The following is a 9,500-nucleotide window of genomic DNA, read 5'->3' as shown; positions in this document are numbered from 1 at the left end:
TCTTGAAGTTAGAATCAAATAAAACTTGGCAACCGACTGTATGTGTGTCGAGAGTGAGGATTCATCTTGCCATGACTGTATATAGCAAAAGATTGATTCATTTGTGCTCATCATTTGATTCATTTGTGCTTTTCAGTGTTTGAAATAAATCTTCCAGGAAAGATAGTTTTGTTACTCCAAGGCATTCCCCCCCCCCCCCCCCCCCCAGATTGTTACAGAAGAGTGATTTTTGCATGTTTGCTGTCTTTGGAATCTAATGCACATTCTACCATAATAGCAATGATACATTACTGTGTATCTAGAGGTTTCCAGGAAAACTGATCTTTCAGGAGCTATTTTACAAGTCTTAATAATATATTTTTTTTTAGGTTTTTGTAAGGCAAACGGGGTTAAGTGGCTTGCCCAAGGCCACACAGCTAGGTAATTATTAAGTGTCTGAGACTGGATTTGAATCCCGGTACTCCTGACTCCAGGGCTGGTGCTTTATCCACTACGCCACCTAGCTGCCCCAACGATATTTTTTTTTTTTACAAATTTCTTTCTTACCCAAAGTTCAAATATATGATTCTTTTGAGGAAGCTCTTGTATCTCACTTTTCATAAGAAGAAACCTTTTAGCCAATCAACAAGCATTTACTAAGCACCAATTATTTCTCAGACGAGGGATACAAGGACAAAATAAAACATCTCTGCCCTCAAGGACTTTAAATAATCTCAGAAGAGAGATGATGTGTTTATAACAGAGGACTAATCAAAGAAGACATACTTGTGGTAGTGTGCAAATTGTGAAGTGTCTGATGCTGTGGAACAGAGGGGCCTGGCTCTCCACCACTTAGCATATTCTGATAATTGATTACAACTTCCTATTTGTTTATTGTGTGGTCTTTAGGTCGATTTTTGTAGTTATTCAGTTATTTTTCAGTTGTGTCTGACTCTTTGTGAGTTTTTTTTTTTAGCAAAGACGTTGGAGTGGTTTGCTGTTTCTTTCTCTGGCTGCATCTTCTTTTCTTCTGTACAGAATCTTGTGGAAGTTTGGATGAGCAAGCCACCAGAAGTCCAGGAACAAGTGTCTATACTAGAATTTACTGGTTTGCTAAACCAGATAAGGTGTCAGCAAGTCCTGAAATATAACCTCTGGAATCTAACCCAGGAGTAAAGATCAACTTGGCAGTTGAGACATGAAGTCCTACATACAAAAATGGGTGGGCAATGCCACATTAAGAAGTAAAATTGTTGCAACCCACTTTTTTTTTAGGTTTTTTTTTTGCAAGGCAAACGGGGTTAAGTGGCTTGCCCAAGGCCACACAGCTAGGAAATTATTAAGTATCTGAGGCCAGTTCAATCAGGTACTCCTGACTCCAGGGCCAGTGCTCTATCCACTGCACCACCTAGCCACCCCTACAACCCACTTTCACTTTGATCCCACTATCCAAAGGAACTGAGAGGAAGGAGTATGCACCTAGTAGTGTGGAGTAACTTCTGTTCTCATTACATCTTCTAGCCAATATCCCTTTGTAAAAGCTAACTGATGTTAATTGGTTAAATAATAGTGATAATTAGTGAGATCAGTGATATTAAGGAAATATTAATTGACAATTAATATTGGACAGGATACATCAGAATGGGAGATTGAGCTGAAAGCATTAGACACCACAGGGGCAGCTAGGTGGCGCAATGGATAGAACACTGGCCCTGGAGTCAGGAGTACCTGAGTTCAAATCCAGCCTCAGACAACATACTAATTACCTAGCTGTGTGGCCTTGGGCAAGCCACTTAATCCCGTTTGCCTTGCAAAAAAAAAAAAAAAAACTAAAAAAAATTCCTCAAGGTAACCTAAAATCCATGGGGTGTGTAGCCAACTGCCCTCTGGAGAAGTGACTTTGCTTGTCCAAAGGGGAGTTGATTTTCTTCCTCACACCCTCTCCCTGATAAACTTAAGTTTTGAAAGAAGACACCATAGGCTTAAAAAACCTAATTTTTAGAATAGGATGTGACCAATTAAATATGAGAGATAAAATGGGGAGGGAGGATAGGTGGCAATGAGTATTGAATGGCCAACTATACCCTCCCCAGTAATATCCACATCCATTGGTATGATACTTAAAATATAAAGCAGTAACCCATCATGTCTCTTAAATTCTTCTATGAAGTAAAGACTACATTTCAGGGCTGTTATTCAGTTGTTCAGTCACATCTGATTCTTCGTGACCCATGGACCAAGTACACCAATATTGTCCATGGAGTTTTCTTAGCAAAGTACTGAAATGGTTTGTTATTTCCTTCTCCGGTTTATTTTACAGATGAGGAAACTGAGGCAATCAGGTTTAAGTGATTTGCCCAGGGTCACACAGGGCAAGTGATAAGCATCTAAGGCTGAATTTGAACTCAGGAAGAAGAATCTTCCTCACTCTAAGTCAAACTCTCTATGCACTATATCACCAAGCTGCTTCCATTTTAGTATTACTGAATAGATATTTCATATTTGCCTCATATCTATAGTATTGAAACAATCACAAAATCCAAAACATCTGTTCAGCAAGGCATATTCAACAGACCCTTCAGTTTCAGGATGATCCTGTAGATTGTCATTTTTTTTCATCTGTGAATCAGTAGAGTTATAGGAAGCACTTTCTGCCAGGCAGCTAGCACCAGCTATAATGTAAAAAATCTTGAGCCACTTTTTCTTATTCATTTTAATCTCCATTTAGCCTACTTTTTCTTTTCTACTACATTTTCCTACTATCTCTGGGCTCCAGAAATAAAAAGTATAATGGTAAATTGACCTGGGCATTTAACACAAAAGCAGTTGCTGAGAGTCATTTTAATGTTGCACTATAGGAAAATAATTTAAAAAGAGGGTTACCACAGTTAATGATAAGGCTATCAGAGATATAAGAAGTTGGGTTTTCAGCTTATAGTGTGAGCTCAGGGGAGGTTTACTCCTTTTGGTCTGAGGTTTTCCACAGAAGAGACACTGGGAAATGCCATAAAAATCACACAGGAGACCTATGAAAGAAGCCAGAGACAGCACCTGACCTTGAAACCTCCAGGAATCAACTTAACTGAAATATTAAACTGAATATCTCTCACCTTGCTTATTGGACAAGAACAGGATGACTGTGGTTGTTCCTCATAAGGCTCCACCAATGTGGCTACTTTTACTTCTCAGACAAAAACACAATGAATTCTGATCAAAGGCATTTAATGAAATACCATTGTAAGGAAAATGTCAACAAGGTCATACTCTTCCACAAATACACACACACACACGCACGCACGCATGCACGCACACCATCAATGGGAAGCATTCTTCTTAATGTATGAAATTTTGAAAATTGTACATTGTAAAGTTTTCCTAAGGCATTTGGATGTGGCAAGGAGTCCATGCTTCAAAGACTAAGTGGGAAAGTTGATATTTCAGACCTTTCTGGGAATTATGAGGTGTTAAAGCTAACATTGTTCATTTCATTTTTCACTGATAAATCCAGGAGACTTGAGATTTCAGAATTTGCCCAAGAGCAGTGACAGTGCTCTAGAATTCAAAGTCTATTAGAATTCTATTTTAGCAATATATCACAAAGATAATATATCATGAACAAGTTGGATTTATAACAGGAATGCAAGGCTGATTCAATATTAGGAAAACTATATGCACAATTGCCCATACTAATACCAAAAACAAAAGCTCATATGACTATTTTAAAAGAAACAGAAAAAGCTTTTACCTAAATACAACACCCATTTTTGCTAAAGAAAAAAAAACACTAAAAGTACAGCAACAAAAGGAGCTTTCCTTAAAGTGGTAAGTAGTAACTCTCTAAATCTAAGAGTAAACGATATCTAAGATGAGGATAAGCTAAAAGCTTTTCCAATAAAAATAGAAGTGAAATAAAGATATCCATTATCACCATTGCTATTCAATATTATATTAAGGAATGCTCATTATAGCAGAAAAACAAGATAAAGAAAGTGAAGGAATAAGCAAAAGCAATGAAGAACCAAAGCTATCACTTTTGCAAATGATATGATGCTTTACTTAGAGAGTCAACTAAAAAAGTTGATGAAAACAATTCACAGCTTCAACAAAGATGGAAGTTATAAAAAAAATTTCTGTGTAATTTCCAACAAAATCTAGCAGGAAGAATCAGAAGGAGAAATTCCATTTAAAATAACTATAGAGGCAGCTAAGTGGCGCAGTGGATACAGCACTGGTCCTGGAGTAAGGAGTATCTGAGTTCAAATCTGGCTTCAAGCACTTAACCTAGCTGTGTGGCCACTTAACCCCATTGCCTTGCCCAAAAAAAGCCTAAAAAATAATAAAATAAAAAATTCATAGAAATCTACTTGCCAAGAGACACAGGAACTGTATAAACAAAATACACAACACTTTTCACACTAATAAAGATATCTAAATAATTGGAAGCATACCAATTGCTTATGTGTAGACCAAGTCAATACAATAGAATGACAATTCTACCTAAATTAATTTACTTATTCAGTGCCATATCTATCAAATTACTGACAAAATTCATTGGCTCCTTATGAGAAACAAAAGGTCAAGAATATCAAGGGAATACATGAGAAAAGATAGGAAGAAAGGGGACCTGGCAGTATCAGATCTCAAAAAAGTACTACAAAGCAGTAGTTTTGGTTGATCAATGGAACACGATATACAAAAGCATATAAGCACAACAACTTAGTGTTTGATAAACTCAAAGATAATCAATTATTGGGATAAAAAGTCACTGACAAAGACTGTTGAGAAACCAGGAAATGGTCTGGCAGAAACTAGGCATAGACCAATGTCTCATACCTCACATCAAGATAAATTCAAAATTGTACTTGATTTAGATTTTTAGGAAGAAATCACCTATCAGATCTCTGATTAGGGGAAAATCAAACAAGAAACAAAAGGATAATTTTAATTACATGAAATTAAAAAAAGACTTTTGGGATGGTTAGGTGGCACAGTGGATAGAGCACCAGCCCTGGAGTCAGAAGTACCTGAATTCAAATCTGACCTCAGACACTTAATAATTACCTAGCTGTGTGGCCTTGGGCAAGCCGCTTAACCCCATTTGCCTTTCAAACAAAACCTAAAAAAAAAAAAAAAAGACTTTGTACAAACAAAACCATCATAGCAAAGATAAGAAAGAAAAATAGGAAACTGGAGAGAGAAGGATATCTTTGCTGCAAGTTTCTATGATAAAGGTCTCTTCAAAGTGTATATACATATATATATATATATGTTTATATGCATATATAATATATATAGGTAACTGAGTCAAATTTGCAACAATACTTCCCAATTGATAAATGATCAAAGGATATTAATAGATAGTTTTCAGAAGAAGAAATCAAAGCTATAAATAACCATATTAGAAAAAACTGCTCTAAACCATTAATAATTAAGGAAATGCAATTTAAAATAGCTTCATACCCATCATATTGACTAAGATGACAAAAAAGGAAAAAGGAAAATGCTAGAAGAGATGTAGGAAGTCAGGTAGACCTGAGTTCAAATCCTGCCTCAGACATTTATTAGCTCTGTGATTTTTGGGTAAGTCTCTTAACCCTAATTGCCTCAGTTTCCTTCTTTTTAAAATGAGCAGGAGAATTAAATGACAAATTACTCCAGCAGTTGCTGCTAAAAGCTCCAACACTACTGAAAATGTCTAAATAGCAATGATGCATTGTTGGTAGAGTAGTGAAGTAATCCAATATTTCTGGAAAGCAATTTGGAATCACATCAAAAGCTATAATACTATGCAAACCCTTTGACACAGTAATTTTACTTTTAGGAGCATACCCTAAAAAGATAAAAGAAAAGAGGATTAGGACACATATGTACAAAAATATTTATAACTCTTTTTGTGGTGGTAAGGAATTAGAAACTGAGAGTTCACTTGTCAATTGGGCATGAATAAGTTTACTGTATCCAGTTACAGTATAGGATGGAATATATGTGATGGAATTATGCTGTAAGAAATGATGAAGTGCATGATTTCAGAAAAACCTGAAAAGATTTATATGAACTGATGCAAAGTGAAGTGAGCAGAACCAAGACAATTCATACAATGATAGCAGTATTGTAAAGATAATCAGCTTTGAAAGGCTTAGTAATACTGATCCTTACTGAAGAGGACCAAAATGACATCACTATGTTTGAGACAAATTTGAGACAAAGTATGTCCAACTGTGGCTGATAGGACCAATATGAGTCCAGAATACTCTGCCACAGGCTGGGCACGAATAGTCCATGTGAATACCAGGATGGGTACTCTAAACTTAAGGATGTCATATTTCCCTTGAGCTGCTTCAATTCTATCTTCCTCATAAAGCACAGCACCCTTACTGATGAGGGCACGCCATGCTGGGAGGTCCTGTGCCAGTGTCTCCCATGCTGTACAATCAATTCTAAGGTTCTTCAATGAAACTTTCAGGGTATCTTGTGAGTTCTCCATAAAATAATTTTTTTTGGCAAGTGTATGACTGGTATTCTAACAATGTGTCCAGCCCATCACAGTTGCACTCTCTATCGAGATGATGGAATGCTAGGCAGTTTGGCTTGAGAAAGGATTTCAGTGTCTGGTAATTTCTTCTTCCAGATGATCTTTAGAATCTTCCTGACATGACACTGGTAGACTGTCCAGGTTTCACAGAAATATAGCAATGAGGTCAACACAACAGTTCTGTAGACCTTCAGTTTGGCAGTCAGTCTCTTCTCTCCCACACTTTCTTTTGGAGCCTCCCAAATACTGAGCGAGCTCTGGTAATGCGTGCGTCCATCTCATTGTCAATGTGTGCCTCCTTGGAAAGGACACTATCAAGCTAAGTGAACTAGTCCACAGTACTCAAAACTTCTCCATTTGCTGTAATCAATGGTTCCATATTTGAATGTTATGATGCTGGCTGATGGAACAACTGTTTTCTTGGTGTTAATTGTTAGGCCAAAATTAGCACAAGCAGCAGAGAATGGATCCATATTTTGTTGCATCTCAACTTTAGAGCTGCATTGAGTACATGATCATTTGCAAACAGAGGATCCTGTACCAACTCTCCTTCCACTTTGGTCTTGGCATATAGCCTTTTCAAGTTGAAGAATTTGCCATCAGTGCAGTACCTTGACCTTCATCCTCATTGTAGGCATTTGATAACATGGTTGAAAACATCATGCTAGAAAGTATAGGAGCAAGAACAAATCCTTGTGGGAAATCTCAAGGGCATCATCCACTATCCAGAACCTGGACAAAGCACTCTGTCATGGAACTGATGTACAATACTGATAACCAAATTTTGACATGATTTGCCATAAACTCTAGTGACTGATGGTTTCAAAGACCTTGATCAGATCTACAAATGTTGTATACAGACTTTTGTTCTGTTCCTGGCATTTTTCCTGGAGTTGTTGGGCTGATCAATATAATGGCCTATCATAATTCCAAAGGACTCATGATGAAACATTCTATTAACCTTGGAGAGCTGATGAACCCAGAGTACAGATAAAAGCATATTTTTCTCTTTCTTTCTTCCTTCCTTCCTTCCTTCCTTCCTTCCTTCCTTCCTTCCTTCCTTCCTTCCTTCCTTCCTTCCTTCCTTTCTTTCTTTCTTTCTTTCTTTCTTTCTTTCTTTCTTTCTCTTTCTCTCTCTCTCTCTTCCTTCCTTCCTTTCTTGCTTGCTTTCTTGCTTTCTTTTTGTTCCTCCCTGCATTTTCTTTTCTTTCTCTTTCTTTTTTTCAAATATGACTAATGTAGAACTTTTTTGCATGATTACATATTTATAATTATTTTTGTTTTTCTTGCCTTCTCAGTGGGTGAGAGCAGAGAAGAGAGAGAATTTGGAACTAAAAAGTCTGTGTGGTTTAAAATAAAGAATTTTGTTTTAATTTGGCTTTGCTTTAGTAATCCTGGGTCATGGAAAGTAGGAAGAGAGATTGGAATCTCAGTGGGAGCTGATTTATGAGATATTTATGAGTTATTAATGCCTATATTCAGCAATCTGATCTGGGACACTTGAAAACCATAAAATCCAGCTAAGTCCACTGAAGCATGTGGAAAGGGACTTAGGACTTAAAGTATCAAGCAGTCCTGTATGGTTCCCATAGCTGTTAACTCAGCCCTGAAGCCCTATTTGGTGGCTTACTTATATGGAGTATTCCATGTTCCTACTCCAGAAAACCTCTTGGTGCTGATATAAAACAAGTATTTTTTGACTTATAAGCAACTCTCTCTGGGCAGCTAGGGTGGTTCAGTGGATAAAGTTCTGGACCTGGAGTCAGGAAGACCCAAGTTAAAAATCTGGCCTCAGACTCTTACTAGTTATGTGACCCTGGACAAGTCTCTTAACCATGTTTGCTTCAGGTTCCTCTTCTGTAAAATGAGTTAGAGAAGGAAATGGCAAACCAGTATCTTTGCCAAGAAAACCCTAAGTGGAGTCACCAAGAATTAGACATGACTAAAAAACAATATCCCCTTTGCACATTAATTGAACAAACTTTTATCTATTCAGACATTGTCTGAAATTGTCTCCAAAACAGAAACATATCTCATAACTGTTCTTTATTTTCATTTCTTATTGGCACTATTAATATAAACCACTTATAATTCATCCAGCCCACTGCAATATCCTCCATTCAAAACTTTCTTCCTCCTCCACTTTTGTCCTTCTCCAATGTATCCTCCATTCTGCAGCCAAGATAATAATTCTAATGCATTCAGAATGACAACAAAGACAATTAAGACAAACTTTCTTCTCCTTCCCTCCTCAGTATCCCTGATACAATTTTATTAGACTTTTCTGAGGCTCAGTGAATTTGAAGCCCAGGGAAAATTTGCATACCCACATGGCAGGATGGGAATGGAAAAGGGCACCCCAAGAGGGGTGAATGAGTTTGTCCCCAGGCTCAAGAGAAGGTAGCTAGAAATACAGACCTTGCAATTTCAGACATGGAAGAGGGGAATAGAAAGCATTCTCTTTAATCTATTAGGAAATGCAAGCAAGGGATTCCAATTGAAGGGAAGAGAAAAAGAGGGAATTTCACTAATAAAAAGAGGACAAAGGATAGGAGCCTTGCTCCTTTTGGTGCTGCTTAGGTAGTGACAAGACCAATAAATGGGGAGGTCTGAATACAGCCCTGTAACCTATGGTTTGGACTCACAGTGAAAATGAAAAAAAAAAAACTGACCCCAATGAAGCACCTTGTTCAGTACAAAGAAAATATTTACGAAGAACAGAAGCAGTGAAAAGTAGAATAAGGTTTCTCCAGACAAAAAGAACAAGCCTGAGAGTAATTAAGGCTGTGGTGGTGGTGGGGGGTGCTATGATTGACAGAGGCGAGAGACAGCTGAAGAGACTCAAAGCTTGGGAGGCAGAACTTTGCCAATTGACAATTAAAGAGGCAAAAAACTGCCTGGACAGCTGCTCCAGCTCAAACATAAGGCAGCCCTCCCTTCCTCCAAATCTGGAGCAATAGAATCTCCACCATAACCTCATCCCTACTGT

The sequence above is a fragment of the Macrotis lagotis genome, chromosome X (assembly GCF_037893015.1).
Source record: "Macrotis lagotis isolate mMagLag1 chromosome X, bilby.v1.9.chrom.fasta, whole genome shotgun sequence".
NCBI lineage: Eukaryota > Metazoa > Chordata > Mammalia > Peramelemorphia > Peramelidae > Macrotis > Macrotis lagotis.
Note: the sequence above shows the minus strand (reverse complement) of the source record.